The 16613-nt window shown below is 37.5% G+C and overlaps 2 long non-coding RNA genes across 15 annotated transcripts in view; one reads left to right on the top strand and one right to left on the bottom strand.

The window, feature by feature from the left end:
- The window catches only part of LOC102053087 (uncharacterized), an 88302-nt gene that overhangs the window by 4883 nt on the left and 66806 nt on the right, over window positions 1-16613 (top strand). For 12 of the 13 annotated variants that reach the window (XR_008731128.1, XR_008731127.1, XR_008731130.1 and 9 more), the window contains exons 4-6: window positions 2513-2583; window positions 5336-5562; window positions 5677-5758. This is a non-coding gene — a long non-coding RNA (uncharacterized LOC102053087). Of the gene's footprint in view, window positions 1-2512; window positions 2584-5335; window positions 5563-5676; window positions 5759-12957; window positions 15737-16613 lie in introns of those variants that run through there. The other variant, XR_008731136.1, reaches the window with a different exon arrangement.
- The window catches only part of LOC106631625 (uncharacterized), a 79452-nt gene that overhangs the window by 33458 nt on the left and 29381 nt on the right, over window positions 1-16613 (bottom strand). The gene's annotated exons all lie outside the window — the stretch shown is intronic.

Genomic DNA, 16613 nt, shown 5'->3' with positions numbered 1-16613 from the left:
TATTGAACTTAGATTTTTGTAGGGTAGTTGCTGGGACCATAACCTGATTTCTCTCCCTCCATCAGTATTTCAGCTGTTAATTTCTCAAGCTTTGCTATCTTCTTAGCTGTCCTTGACTTTTCAAAATTGTTAGTGATACACTGAATTCATGAGCTAATTTCTTTATTACTTGCTTTAACCTTAGTCCTGCGCATGTGTTTAACTCTGTTCATGAGTAGTTTTATTAATAGCACTACTTAGAGGAGTGAAATTCAGATATGTGGAATTGTTTGAAACATTGAAGCTTAAACTTTGCATGAATGTATGCCTGAATTTAAATGAAATGCCACTGACATGAATGCAGGAGTGAGGGATCTGGAAATGCTTTAGCTAGTACTAATTTGTTTGGTTTTATGCTGTTCAATTTATTTCTTTTAAGACAGCTTGATGTAAGTTGTTCATTTGCTTCTCTAGTTTCCCAATTTCTGGGCAATTTTGAAATCTGAGCTTGAAAACATTTATAAAATTTTAGTAATGCTCATAATTCTCCTGAGAAGAACAAAAGATTATTTTATTTAACCATTTTATGAAAAAGTGACTGAATTTAACACTGCCTTAATCAAGTCTTTAATCTTACTCTATCATCCTACCTTCATTAAGTAACGTTTCTTATATGTATGGATTTATTAAGCATACATCTTAAAAACGGGGAGTTTTCCTTTTTTGCAGCTATAGGTGAAGGATGGAATATTGGTAGCAGGGGGTTCTGTGTGTACGAGTATAGTTGTTGAGTGTTGATACTGGCTTCCTGGTCATTTAGGTAGGTGACAGCTTAAAATAATGGTGCATAAAATGATCCATAGTTCAGGATCACAATGATCAGAAGCTCACAGCATGATGAGAGATGCCCCTGAACTTTTTTGGTATCTCAAAAAGTGGCTCAGTTTCTGTTTTCCTTTAGTAACTGTATTGTTGAGTAAGGAGTAAAAGGGACAGAACCCTACTAGCAGCTTATGATTTCCACATTTTCTCCTACCTCTATGTTTGTTACCAGAGAGATGGGAATATGGGATATTAACCCCCTGCCAGCTATTTACCAAAATGGGTTTGGAAGTGCAAGTGTGTTTAAATAGGCAGGAGAGATGGTGAGTCCTTTACACCAATAACTGAAATACACCTTGTGTTAAGAATTACTTCAGTACTGTTATCAACCACTGAACTATTTTAACCTTTGCCAAGGTTATTTATCATACTTATTTTTGTTACTAAAAATAAGATTTAAACTTAAGACAGAAAGAAGTGGTAGTTTTCAGGCAAAGTGCATTGAGATATAACCCAGAGGTCATTTTTAATACAGATTCAACAATCTGTTTCTTTTTTCTTTCTCAGCTACTTTTTCTTCAGTTTCCTTTTTGAGACCTTGAATTAACTTTTTTTTTGAGATTCTTGAATTAACTTTAAGCCCTTAACTGTTTACATTCTGCTTCATCAAACAGTTAATCTTGCACGTAAGTCATGATGCTTGCGTGAGTATGGCTTTTGAGATAAAGAGTTTGAATCCAAATTAGTCTCTTGCTTCTTGTACTTGACTTTGCCTATCTGATAACCAATAGGCTGGATCCAGACTAGCACCGAAGTGTGAGCCTACATGTTAGCAGAGTAAGGAGTTGGGGCTCAGATTTGAATGCATGCTTGATACTACACACATAGTGAATGATTACAAGATGATTAAAATTTATTTTCAAAGTTAAGCACTCTTTAGTTGTTTAGCTAAGCAGAGTTTAGATACTCCATATGCTTAAAGTTAAATGGTTCAAGTTAAGTGGTGAAAGGTTTTCCTAAAGCATTTTTGGAATTCATACGATTCTTTTACTTTAATAGAAGGAGAGATAGGCCAATGCCAAAAGGTTTTGAAAAGCCCATTCTCATTGCTCTGCTAAGAAGATAATTTTGTTTCTTTTATTCCATCCCCTTTTTGGTTAAATCCCATTCACTTTTCTGACTCTTCATATACTCATTGTTTCCTGCTAACTTTTCCTCTAATGTCCAGTTTTCTATTAACTTTTCCACACTGACTATTCATTGTCTGTCTTCTTTGTAGTGGAGTTTTTGGAGAGGTCATTATACTTTCTTAGTTTCTTTCCTTCTTTCATCAGTTCCTGGAATCCATGACAAATAAACCCCTCTGTTTTCAAGTATGCCTTTTTGGTGAGAAACCCAGAAGTCAAAATTTAGTGCTAGATCAATACTAAGGGTGAGCAGAGCAGTGTGGATGCCATTTAAAAAAAGGGAGCTAGGACCTGCATATTATTAAAGATTATTCCCTAAATTGGGATATCAGGATCTGGATCCAGGGAGTGGGATCAGGATTTTAAGATAATTCTTTAAAAATCAGTATGCTTATTCTAAAAAAACCCACAATCCACAATGAACCAAAAACCAAAAAAAAGAAAAGTCCAGGTATACTGAATAGATTCATTAGACAATGTCACTGCTCTTTCACTGAACTATGTATCACTGAACTTCTCTTAAGTCTTAGGAGAGACAGCATGGAACTGGAAGAGAAGCGGGCATCTCCATGAAGGGCAGTCAACTGCAGTCTTGGTAAGTTCAAAATGTAGATACAAAATCTTATTTCTGTTAAATTTTCACCTTTATGAAGCAACATATATGCAGGGCTCCATTCACAGTTGCAAAACAAAGCCGGTTTCGTTATTGAAACAGTCTCTGTGTTCTCTGAATTCATTTATGCTATCACCACATAAAAATCTGTGTTTTGATATAGCTGAGTTTGTGGGTGACACCTGAATGAAAACAGTAAGTGACATAAAATTCAATAGTTATTTTTATAGTGATTATGCTACAGTGCTTTCATGCCCAGTTTCTGAACAAATCAAGGTACATTGGATTGTGTTATCTCCTAAAAACTTTTGAATCCACCACTTAATTTCAGCTGCATTTGATACAGAAATAGAGGTCACAAAGTCAAGTTTCTACAATTTGAGTGAAGCTCAGCAGCTGGTAGTAAAGAAATTACTCAAGTTAATGTCCCTGGGGTAGAAAATGCTGCAACATGGGCTCAGAAATTTTCTGTTCTGTTCAACCTGTTGACGTGCCAGTCAGCATGCTTGGTTGGTCTGCCAGTCAATGCATGTGTAGCTCAGACCTAGCCACAATGTGAGCTGCCTCTTCTTCTAGAAGTCAGAAGCTGGTGTTTTCTGCAGGAATTTAGGGAAATCTCTTTAGAAGGGAATAAGAAACCAGCCCAGGGCAGTGTCAGCCTGGGATTACAGCACAAGTGTGCTGGTGGCACGTACGAGCACGCTGATCTGGTAACTAGACTTCATTACTTCTGCTAGTCATGAAAAAAACTTGGGTTTACCAGGGCCTTCTAGTCTCCCAAACCACTTGTGAATCATTCCATTTTATAGTAGTTTCTCTGCCTGGATTAGCTGCATGTTACTCCTGTCCACGTCAGAGAAGGGAACTGCTGAGACAGCTTCAGTATTTCATTTCTTTGACTGTTTGGATGTCAGCTCTGAGCTATTCCTTCAGCTGTCAAAATTGTAAAACTGGGTTTTCAGCTCTTCCCAGGAACTGACTGTAATTTAGCCTGCAGCTATGTGTCCCTGACCCATCCTACAACTTACACTCTTGGAGCAGTGCAGGAAACATGCATTGTATTGCAGTTACCTTCCTTTGTGAAGAAAGTTGTGAGCACAGGGACAGAAAACAATACTAGGATTGGGCTGCATCAAGTTACCATATTGCATTGCAACTTGGGAAATGCTAAATCTGTAGCTGCATGATTATGGGCATCACAGTTGTCTTGAAAGGACAACTATGGGCTGTCCTTTCTTCTCAGTCAGTGAGAAATGGGCAGATTAGACTTGCCAGAGGTACTCTTTCACTGACTCTGCAGGTTCAGGTGGGCAACACTAACTTGGCAGATGTCTGATATTTTTAAATTTTCTGTGTAATGTTAGACATTTGTAACACTTTATAAACAGAACTTAGCACTGTAGCACTGTTTTTTAGAAACAGTTGAATTTCTCAGAATAACAGAAGCCTAAGAGTCATGCATATGAAACATAAAATATAAAAGCAGTAACATGAGAAGAAGCACTTCTAATTCAATATTGTAAGACAACTGCCTTGAAATTTGTCATAATAAAAGTCTGTAACGTGTATTTCAAATTTTTTTGTTTGTCCTCCTGCCCAGTTGAAAACCATCAACCTGGCAGCAAGGAACAATAACCTGTGATACTTTTCTTCATTTTCTGCTTATTTTCATGTCTGTTCTTTCATGAAATTAAAGCCAGTAAAAGAACAACTGGTCATTAAAAAAAAAAAAAAAGACTGCATTCCGTTTATATGGAACTTTTGGTTCTTCTGTTAGATTCTCAAATCCTTCCATTTGGTCCCAGCTTCTTCTTAGAAAAATATCGTTGTTTCTCTAACGCTGTCTGTATTAAAGGAATGAAGAAATGTCTTCTGCATGTTTCTAGGATCTAGTGGTGGTTCTTATAACCTTTATCACCAGTACTCTTGCATAGTGTCACCAGTTAAATATTATTTCATGGAACCTATGGCTAACCTGTTTTTAAGTGGTTTATAATACATAAAAACTTTAAACTTATAATATTTTCCTTTTAAAGATCAACATAGATATGTTTTTAGTAAGAACAGTAAGGTCAAATCATGAATGTTAAGTCTTGTGTGAACAGCAAAGAGGTGGTATATTCTTGTTTAACATTATGTTGTGTGCTTCCTGTGTTTTAAATGGTGTTCATTAAGAGCTTAAACTTAGCAAATAATTATAGTTGATTTTCATAAGGATTTTTTGTTTAAAAAAGCTGACCCTGTTTAGTCAAAAAATGACTAATACTATACTACTTTTTATCCTGTATTTTTGGAGATCTTGGTCTTGGATGCTGCTATATGTGGTCAGATGCTTTCATGGTCATGAAGACCTCAATTCACAGGCCTATGCTGTGTCCACAAAATGGGTGTTGTGGGACAGATTTTAAGAAGGCTTAAGCACTAAAAAGTGCCTTGCATCATAGATCAAAGAAAGAAGGATAATTAATTTTTAGAAAAGAATAAGTAAAAATTTGTATTTCAAATATATATCAGTAAAAGCTCCCATAATGTGCTGTCAGTACATGTAAAATCCATAAGCAATTTTAAGATGACATTCTTTAAAGAAGGAGCTGAACATTCCTATAAATAATGTGCAACTTAAAAGACATATGCAACTCCTTTATTATGTGCTAAATACTGTAATAAAACAGGCTATCAGTAGGTTTTGCTGCATGTTACTAATAATTTTTTTTTAATCCCAATATTTTTGCAGGTGTGTGGAGGAACAGGTCCTGTTCTCACTGTTGTTACTCCCACATAGGCGGACTCTGTAATTGATTATGTGTGGGTAGGGCCCTACTGAAATTAAGGAGATTCTGCAATAGTGCAGGGTTCTTTTTGTGAAAGTTCAGTTGCAAGATCAGGACCCTACTGTGACTCCTTACTGTGAATTCTGTCAGTGTATCATTGATTGTGCTGGAACCTGCCTTTTGGGATAATGTAAGTCCTACTTTCCCCCCAAATGTACTTTAGACATGAAATAATCATAAAACATTTCTAATTAGAAAATTAATATAATTTACATGCATTCTTTTAATTATGTTTTTTTGGCAGTACCAAATACTATATTCCTCAAAACTTCTTAATGGCACTGAGGCTTTGTGGATAGTTGGTCACATGATGAGAAAATTCAGCTGTAAGTACATTGAAATGATTGACTTTTTCAATAGTTAGTCTTTACTGATGTTGACAAACTAGTAATCATAAAAGGTGAATCAAGAAGTTAGATTTATGTCAATTGACTTCAGTTCTTTTTAGAAAATATATACAATACATCCATTAAGGATTTTCTATTCTTGGGTAATTCACCATGTGAACCTGGAGTCCTTCTGTACTGCTATTAGGTAGGGAGTTTTAATTTGTTTATTTTCTTTATTTTCAGAATAGTGTGTCTCTGGCTTGCTCTGTATTTTCACCCATAAACTTTCGGAAATTTATAGATCTATAAAAACTGTTTATACCACCAATATTTGTGTAGATATTCCAAACTGATTTACTCACGTAATTGTCTTGCTGAGTTGAACATTGAAATGTTAATAAATATACACTTATACTTGTGTCAGTGTAACTTGGTTAAATTAAACTGAGCTGGCATTATGAGTGAATTTGATTATGCATGCTGATTAGCTATAGTCTTAGGCAGGAACTACATATTTTACTGTACTTAAGTACTTTGTGCTTAATCAATAATAATTACCCATATCATATGTCAGTGGATTCACTCAAAATTACTACAAACATATATGCTTGGTTTAAGGAGGAAGTTCTTTTCCTGTAGCTATGGGTACAGTCATTGCTATGACTCCTATTTTTATATACAAATGAGCAAAATCTACATGTAGGTATTTTCCCTGTGTAACAAAAGGGGTATTATAAACTCCATGCCCTTTTTTATGATGCTGTATTTCCTTTCTGGTATTCAAATACAAGAATGTTTTCAATGGGGTCTGAAAAATGGAAGAACTGGAAATGTTATTGAATTTGCAAGTAATTATTAAGGGGCTGTAAAGATCTAGAGGACTTGTATGTAAAGACAATTAGAGATTCTCTCCCATGGAGCAAGGACACAGATAATAGTTGGTGAGTAAAGACTAAGGAGGACAGGACTGGTTTTTTGGTCGGCAAAAGGGCAGCATGAAATGGAAGCAATTTGAAGAAAGCTAAAGACCAAAGAAGAAATCAAAAACTCTGATCAAAAGCAGAGTAGAGTCCAATTTAAAAAAAAAACCCACACAAAAACCCCCAACCAAACACAAAATAAACAAAACCAAACCCCAGAAAATAGATGGCAAAAATATGCCTGAAAGGAGAACCAAATGCATAGCTACTGGTGTTTCTCATTGCACTGAAGGTATGATATATTTAAGTGTAAAACTTTCAGTAAGTTTTTCTCTACTTTTTTTTTCCTTCTGTTGGAGGGGAGTATATGCTTTGAAGAAGACTCAGTGACTGCCTGTGAATTGTATGTGTAAATTGGGGATTCAAGATGACAGTTACAACTAAGTACAGAGGACAGTGGGTTATGTATGCTAAACTGCAGTTAGTGCTAAGCAGAAGCCGTAATTTCATGTTCAAACACAGAACTTGATGATTTTGAAATGTACCATCTTCAACAGAGCTCAAAACACAGTTTCGTTATGTTTGTTACAGGATGGGAATTTTCAAACTTCTACTTTCAAAACATACTGATTTTGTTTTTTGAGATGTTGCAATCTAAAATGAAAATTGAGATTTTTCAATATGAATCAAGATTTTGAGAACTCTGGATGTTTCATTTTGTGTAAAAAAAATCTTGATCAGTATATTTTGGTTTCAAAATGTTTAGACCCAATGGTTTACTGTCTTCCCCTGTTAATCCTACTGGCCATATTAATTCTAACTTGCACTGAGTTGGGTAAAAGAAAGAAAAAGAGCAGGAGATCAGGTGATTACAAAAAAACCCAGACATGGGAGGCCATGCCTGCCTCGCCCCAAACCAGATCAAAAGAAGTGCCTAAGAGAGTTCTAGTTTCAGAGGAGAAAAGAGAGGGAAGTGAGTGGAGCATGAGGAATCCCCTAGATGTTTTATATGTATCCAGTTTTTTCTCTCATCACTACTGAGAGACAGATCATGGAGGTGAGACTGATTCCCACCCCTGTGATGGCAACTCCCCACTGCTTTGAGGGAGATCATGTTTGGGCATAGCTCTGTTCTGCCTGCAGTAGTGCTGCTACAAATAATATTTGGAAGAAAAGGAACTCAGAATTGTCTCCTGCTGTAAGCAGCTCTCCACTACTCACTGCTGCTAACCCCCATGGTTGAGCACCTGATCTGATTGATTCTATGGTTTAATTCATGCCATGATGCCGTAAGTCACTGGAACTAGAAGAACAGCAAGAAAGCAGATACCAAGAGAAATAGTTGGTATTGTGGAATGTAGGGAGTGGGCTTTTGGTACACAGCTACACATTGTGTGGGCTTGGGAATACTTCAAGAGCCAGAATACCAAACTACAGCAACAGAGTCCTTCAATGGCAAACCAAGGTGATAGCCCTTGTTCTGTGCACTAAGAAGGAAGAGCAAAGGAACATGCCTGAACATTCAGCATGTTAGTTCTAAGTTGTGAGATCTGTTTCTCTGCTGCTCTTTGCACTTGGCTTGTATCATGGCTGTCCTGTCTTCAAGCTGGATGTAGCATGTTTTTGCTTATGTTCAATGAGACACCCATCATATTATAACATCACAAACATTGTTTTTCTTCAACCCTTGAAAGTCAAAATGTGGTAGCATAGATAGCTGTAATAAGTTAGTAATAAATGTGACATGAAAGAATTTTCTCATTTCACAGTATTTATAGGAAAAACAATGTTTTATGTGTTTCATATAACTCCTCCCATCGTCTTTTCCTCTCCTAAGCAGATCTAATGCATGAAATTTTCTTCAGTAGTGCCGTAAGTTCTTTATTCCCAGTTACAGCTATTGATCTTTTTCATTAATAGTTTTTTTTATATTTAGTTTGAGGCCCTCTCTGCATCCCTATGAATGACACCATCATTCTGTCATTTGTTTTAAGTCATAAAATCTAGGCTAAATCTGAGTTTGGGGAATTTTTTCCAACCCTTTAAGGATGGTCTTTCTTCTCTGTCAGATGATTAGATTTTTCATCCAGGTTTTCCATAGATCATCTCTTTATTAGAAAATGTTTTTCTTTTGCTTTGACAAATGCAGTCTTGCCATGCTTGTTATCTAGTCAAAGTGCTACACTACTGTAAATATCGGTTTCCAAACTTACTCCTTTGGTATTTTCAATGTCCTCCTTCAGTTTATAGCAATAAAGATAAGCTATCTGTCTTCATTTTTCAAGGTCCATCAAGACTACTTCTACTTGATAACTTCTCCTTCAGTATCAACAGGTTGACTCTGGTTTTGATCAACATATCATGCCAACTTCCATCGTTTGGTCATTACATTTTTAGACCACACTGGGTATTTTCTTCTCAGCTGCCTCTCATGTATTGGTTGACTTCTTCATAAACATAACTGTTCACTATCTTGTTTTAAATATCTTCTTAAAAGATTTATGTACTGTGATGCTTAAAACAATCCAGCTAGACAACAGTTATATTGCGGATATATTAATGCCAATGCTTATCACAGTACTACTGTGCCATTGCATTTGTATTCTGCCATAATTTCTCCGTTGTCTCTTTATGTAGAATTCCACCACATCTACTTTTTGTTCTGTGTTTATTCATGGCCCAACTTAATGAGAAGTGGTCCAGGGTAAGGCCTCCCCAAGATTTATGGTAGTACAAATTAATAATGAATACCCACTGGATACTGCAGTGTAGCTGGTGGGTTCTGCTGTGCCTAATGTCACATCACATTTAGCACAGAAGGTGCTTCAATTAGAAGCCTCACAAAAGGGAAAGAAGTGAGTTGCAGCCACCAGATAAAATGCTAGCCCCAGAGGCCTTCTCAATTGTGAAACCCAAGTCAATAGCTACTGGCATTCTGTCCTGAAAGCACCCATTTCTTCTCTTCTCCACAGCACTAAGAACAGACTCTCCCTTCTCATAGGAGGAAGTCAGTGCAAATATGATGGAGTTCTACAGCGTTTGCAAAAGGTTAAAGGACTTTTTGTACTTCTGTAGCATCCTTCTGCTCCTTAGTGCATTCCCTTCTTGACACAGCATTTCTTGATACAGAAATCTTAAATAACCACAAGCAGTTGTTCCATTGGTCAGTCCTTTTTTAAATGCCACCTGATCTTCCTTGAGAAGGAATCTACATTAGTTTTAATTTGGCATCTTGGCACATTGCTGTCTCATAGTGCTCCATGTCCATTGTGCCTTGAAGGTAACAATTTTTCAGAAGAGTGGTAAACATGAATCCCATCAGGAATTCCCAAGTATGTCACCTTTTTTCTGGAAGTGGCTCTGCACGTATCCCTTTTCTTCCTTTCAAAGGGACACTGAAATGTCAGTGTCTAGATTATACAGAGATGACAGAATGTTTAGTGCCTAGCTGATACAGAGATGGTAGACTGGACTATTCAGACAAATGGTACTGTACATACCAAAGAAAGTATAGTCAAATAAGTTAATTTTATCAGAATAAACCACAAAATGTAATTACAAATGGTTCCATATATGAATAGGAGAAGTCTAGTAAGAGCTTTGGACTAGCTGATGGGATGGAGAGAGTGACTGTGAACTGCTGTGGGAGACTGGAGAGAGAGAATCTACAACCTGAAAGATTGATCATAACAAGAGTTCTCAGTGATACAAAGTGGATAAACTTCCCATTAGGCCACCATGCACGGGCTGTATTTTTAAGTATCATCAAGAACCACTTCTTGAGCAAACCAGCTAAAGAATCCAGAAGAGGGGGGACAGCCCTTCGTTTAGTCTAGTTTAGAACACAAGGACTATAGAAGAGCCATTCAGTAGCAATATATCATGCTGAAGTTTCTCATACTTGTAGGAGAGAAAAAAAATAACATTTAAAAAAAGTCTAGTATTGTTTAAAAATAATTGCATACAAATGAAGATACCTTTTAAACAAATGAAGATACCTTTCAAATAAATATTAAAAGAGACAGGGGGATTTTTCTTTCTGATTCTACCCCAACTGAGTAAGAATTGTCCAACACAACTGAAGAGTAAAGATAGTTACTAGAAATAAACAGAGTTTTTTCTAAAAGTTGAATCAAAGCAAGCAAAGCAGAAAGGAGCACAGTTCTGACAAGTTACGTGTAGACCTATTATAAGGCAGAACAAAACGATTTTGAAATGCAACAGGCTAAAATCCGAAAAGCAAAAAGAACCATTTTTTTCAAGTGTAAATCTTGCTAGTAGGGAGGTAAGTTCAATAGATAATTGCAGGTAAAGAGAATATTTAAAGACAAAGCCATCGCAGAAAGAAACAAATGAACTCTTTGCCTTGGCAAGGTTTATTACAGGGAGATTAGGGACATCCCCACATAAAAGTTGTTCTTTATAGGGAATATTTCAGATCTGAAATACCACTAAAAGATTTTTTTAAAAATTCATTGAATAAACATTAACAGATACCCATATAGAATGTTGTTCATTTAGTAGTCCTAGAGAAATTCAGAAATAAAACTGTTGAGCCATGAACTGTGTTGTATAATCTATCACTTAAATTAGCCTTGATAACAGAGAAATGGAAAGTTACAAATGTGATACTAGTTTTAAAAAGGGCTCTAGGGACAATCGGGCACTAATGGACTAATAAGTCTGACTACTGTGACAGATAAAATGCCAGTGAATGTGATAAAGAATATAATTAATAGGAACATGGATAGGTATAATAGGCAACCATCACCTTGGTTTGTGTAAAGGGTGGTTCTTGCTTAGAGCTTTGCTAGTTACTTGAAGGAGTCAACAGATACACAGGAAAGGGTGACCCAAAAGTTTTTTAAAAGCTCTGTAACCAAAGTCTTTTGTTAACAAAATAAAGTACAGTTACTTAAAATTCTTTGTGGATTAGTGAAGGGTTTCAAGATGAGGAACATCTTGTATATAGTAATATATATGTATATGTATATAGTATATATATGTATATAGTATAGCAACTAATGTGCAGTTGTAACAATGCCACCTCACAAAAATTTATATTGGCACCTTTGCTGATCCACCTGTTCCTAAATGGTCTGAAAAAGTGCAGTGGTAAAGACAGCAGATGATAAAAGGAAAATAATCAACTGGAGTCAATCCTGATGTTGACCCCAAAGAGCTACAGAGGATCTCACAGCAAGATCTGTGGTGATCCAGGAGCCATGGCTGTCACAGAGGCCAGATAACGCTGACCCCGCTGCTCAGCCCTATCTGTCAGCAGAGAGAGGCAGTGGCTGTTGGATCACTCCATAAGCTGTGAGCTCAGCAGGCTGTGACCAGTCCTGCCACTCAGGAAGGCAGGGACTTGTAGCTGTTCTTTCTAACCACAGCAGGGGCTGCAATTTGAAGAAGAGATTCTTCCTCCCTATTTTTCAGGGTTTCACAGCTCTGACCAGCTTACAATACAGGTTTTGATCCTGGAGTTGCTGCCTGTCACAGGGGTGGAATATCACCATTAAACTGATAGGGAGAATCTTGCTGGTGTGAGAAGCCAGGGCTGTCAAGCTGTTTTACTGGTGTTTGCATGGATTTTCAGCAGCTCCTGCTAATTTCCTAAAGTCGTTCTGGATGGAATTATGCTAGGAAATTTTCTGGATGGAAAAATGCTAGGAAAAAGTTGGAAAATGCTGTTTGAAACAGAGAAATGGCATTAGCATGCTGGTCCATTTTGAGTATTGATGAGAACTACATATGAAATAGAAAAGGATGACTAAGAGGTATATCATAGCTTTTCTGCAGGGACAGTAAATGTATCAGGATTCCTCAGTTTGGAAGAATGTTGACTAGGGAGTAGGTAACGTGAGAAAGGTCTCTAAAACCATGAATACATGGAAGTGTTTTATAGGAGACTAACTCCCAGTTTCTCAGAAGAACAAGGGGCCTTTGGCCACTAGTTTGTTTAACTTAGGTAATCTTTAAGATGGCAGAAGGCTGCTTAGCACCAGTTTTATCTGCTATAGTTTTGTCGATACATCTTTTCGAGTGTTCAAACACCAATTGTTTACTGGTCTTGAAAACTCCACTTGTCCTGAACCAGCTGCGGCCAAAATCCAACCTGTGCAGAATTACAGCTTTTCTGTAAATAAAAGTTTGTAGTCCTCATTGGTTGATGATAAATTGAATTTCAAACATGAATCAAATGTAAACTGGTCCATTTTCCTAAATCTGCAGATTATTTTTTTTGTCCTCTGCCTCTGTTTCTTTATCTGGCAGTAGCAGTATTATGGATGGACAGATCAGTTTTACTTCTGCTGTTTACAAACCTGTGGGCAATGGAGAATGCCAGTTTGCTGCTACTTCAGGAAGCTAAAAGCAGTAGCAGGCCCTAAAATTAATCCCACGGGAAATCTGATAAAGAAGCAGAAACGTTTTACACAGCAACCAGAAGGTCTGGAGGGAGGGATGGAGTAGAAGACATCATCGTACCTATAAAACAGCTGGAATGGTTTCCAAGCTGTGGTCCACAAACCCCTGGTGGACTACAAGGCTATGGTAAGTGAACAGCTGTTTAGCTAAACTATAGTTAACAGTGTTTTAAATAGTGTTTCCAATTAGAAGTTTGATCAGATGGATGTGTGGTGGGTTTTGAAAAATGTTAAGAGTTGATAACTATCTGTTGTTCTAAAAATACGGGAACCACTGTTCTGGAGTATATTAAAAAGTAGAGAGCACTCCCCACTTTCTCAGCTTTACATAGGTTGCATGCCTCTCCACTAGAAGAAACAGCAAAAGGTTCCCAAAAAGCAGCCAGGAAGAGCAGTCTGGTAGCATTAACCCTTCTGTCCCCACCACATCCTCCCCAGTAACAGAACTCTGGAGTTCTTAATCATTGCATTGTCCTTGAGTATCCCTAAAAGTCTTCGCTCCTCCTACTTTTCATTTATACTCATGACTAGCAGATTTAGTTTTCTAAAAGAAGTGAGTTTAATTTTTCAAGTCTTGGGTTCTCATCAGACAAAGATTTAACTTGTCAACTCCACTAGATTTAAATGTATATCCATCTTTGAATTAATACCTCGTTTCCCATTGCCAGAAAAAAAAATTTAAATTTTTCTCTTCTGTCATTATTAACAGATGTAAACATTCCTTACAAGTATTAACATGTCTTATCACAGTATCTGTTTATTACTTCTAAAAAAATCCCAATTCTATTTGACCAACTTCTTTTAATTTATGTCAGCTCCCTCAGTGGTAATTTTACATTGTAAAAATCTTCATTATCCTCATATCAGGTCTCTTCTTACTTCTTTTTTCCTATTGAAAATTTTCCAGAATGATTTGTATTAGCAGTGCTTTTAGTTGTCCTTGACATAGGTTACTTCCCATTGTCCTGAGTACAAGAACATCCATAAGTAATTTGGAGAGATGTCTTTTCGAACATACTGCAAGTTTTTATGTTAGGAATTGTGGTGGTGTCGAATTTGAGAAATGCCCTATTATAAGCCTTATTGAAATGGTTAAAATATGTTTACCCTGAAGAAGCCAGTCATCTAAAATTACTGTAGCGTATTTTATAAAATTTATAGAAAGTACTGGAAACAAACATTATTGACAATAGTGTTTTAAAAGGAACTAAAGAAAGTTGGCAGATGAGCATGCTCTTTTTTTGTTCTGTATTTCTTATCTGTTTTGATACATATATGGAAAATGAGGGGGGTTCTGCATGTTTTTGTATTATCTTGCTAAATACCTGTTGCTAACTTACATGATTCTGAAGTTGTCTTTGCTCAGGTTTAAGCTACTAGCTGAATATGAGATCAAGGGGAATCTTTGCCCTGTAACAGAAAGGAACGTGTAAGGGAGGAGAGAGTGACTTCTGCTGTGGTGTGGGAAAAGGTTATTTCCTGGTGTCGTCTGTGGGTGACAGGAGAGAGGGACTCATGAGTCTAGGCAAGGCATATGGGTACCGAAGCAGTGATGAGGTGTATGGGTAGGACTTGGGATGAATGTATGGTAGTGAAGAATTTGGAATATGGATCAGAACAGGGTTTCAGTAAGAGTTGGAGAGATCACAGATAAAGCTGAATATTGGGGTCAGTTGGAAGTCACTTTATCACAGACCATGGCTACAGCCCTCAGTGCTCTGTCTGAATCTAGCTCACTGCACACTTGCCCTAGCTACGCTCTTCCCTGTGTCTTCTGGAACTCCAGCTTCTTCTCCAGTTCCTGCACATGACCCTTTCAAGTGGAAGGCCTCCTGCCCTGCTTACTCCAGGAACAGTTACATGCAAAGGTACAAATGGTCCCACAAATCCCTCACATCTGAAGCTTCTCTTCTGTCCCACTATACTTTCTTCTGCCTCCTGCCTGCAGGTACAGACAGGCAAATGAATCATAGAATAGAATCATGGAATCATTTAGGTTGGAAAAGGCCCCTAAGATCATCGAGTCAACTGTAAACCTAATGCTACAAAGTCCACCATGAAACCATGTCCCTAAGCACCACGTCTACAGGTCTTTCAAATACCCTGGGCAGCCTGTTAGAATGCTTGACCACCCTTTCAGTGAAGAAATTTTTCCCAATATCCAATCTAAACCTCCCCTGGCACAACTTGAGGCCGTTTCCTCTTGTCCTGTCACTTGTTACCTGGGAGAAGAGACCGACCCCCACCTGCGTACACCCTCCTTTCAGATAGTTGTAGAGAGCGATAAGGTCTGCCCTGAGCCTCCTCCTCTCCAGGCTGAACACCCCCAGTTCCCTCAGCCGCTCCTCACCAGACTTGTGCTCCAGACCCTTCACCAGCTCCGTTGCCTGTCTCTGGACACGCTCCAGCACCTCAGTGTCTGTCTTGCAGTGAGGGGCCCAAAACTGAACACAGGATTCGAGGTGCAGCCTCACCAGGGTTGAGTAAAGAGGGACTCAAAGGAGATGCTGTGGAAGTCCTGGTGGCAAAGTAATAATACCTCTCCTCCCAACATAGGGTTTGTATCTTCTCCAAGTGGGACATGTCCCATCATTTGATATCTGCTGATCATAGATGAACTCTTTCTCCTAGAATGTGCTGATTTTTTTCCACGTGATGAATTATGATTTTTTAGATAATATTTGTCTTACTAAACAGAAGAAAAAAATCTCGGATTTCTAAAGCCTAGTCCTTTGAATTGCGTTTTTCTGTGATCTGTGACCTTCCTAAAAATAAATTAATTAGTTAATCCAATAGATGATTGTACCTACTAGTGATAAGTTGAAGCTTACTGACAGGATGGTTGCTTTTATTAATTATTACTTTACAGCTCCCATAAAAGTTCTTCACGAAGGTGAGTCTGCAGGAAGATTGAAAGCCGATGTTTTAGGGCATCCTCCTAAATGCAAGGGGTATTTTTAAATACAGGGAGGTTTTTTGGCACATATCTTTTCATAAGTCTTAACCTTTTTAACAATTTTCCTTCTTAATATATGATTGCATACGCATGTCTATGACTAAACTTAGGTAGCCAGAAGCATGATTTCTGTAAAAGTTCCAAATTCAGTAATAAATTCATAAGCCTTTCAGCACCTGACAACACAAATAGGTTCCGGAGCAAGAACACCATAACAATAATAAGATAAAGCATACCTTTTTTGTCAGACGGTACATTCTAATGGAAAACTATTTTGGTGTTTCTTTCTTGGGCAGATTTTTATGGTGGATATAGAGATCACTCTTTTAGTCAATGTTGGTCCCTAAAAATTGGCTCTACTCTCATTGCTTGTCATATGTCATTTTATCTTTAAAGACTGCAGGAGGTCATGATCACTGAGAGGTGTAACACCTTGAAGTTTTGGCACTGTCCTCTACAAAGTAACCTATACCGAGCTGACTTTCTGTTATGTCAGTGAAACATCAAATGTTGATGCAATGTGTGAAAAAACATTTGATACAATGGCT

This window comes from Falco cherrug, chromosome 2, assembly GCF_023634085.1.
Source record: "Falco cherrug isolate bFalChe1 chromosome 2, bFalChe1.pri, whole genome shotgun sequence".
Lineage (NCBI taxonomy): Eukaryota > Metazoa > Chordata > Aves > Falconiformes > Falconidae > Falco > Falco cherrug.
Note: the sequence above shows the minus strand (reverse complement) of the source record. Positions and strands in the feature narration are given on the sequence as shown.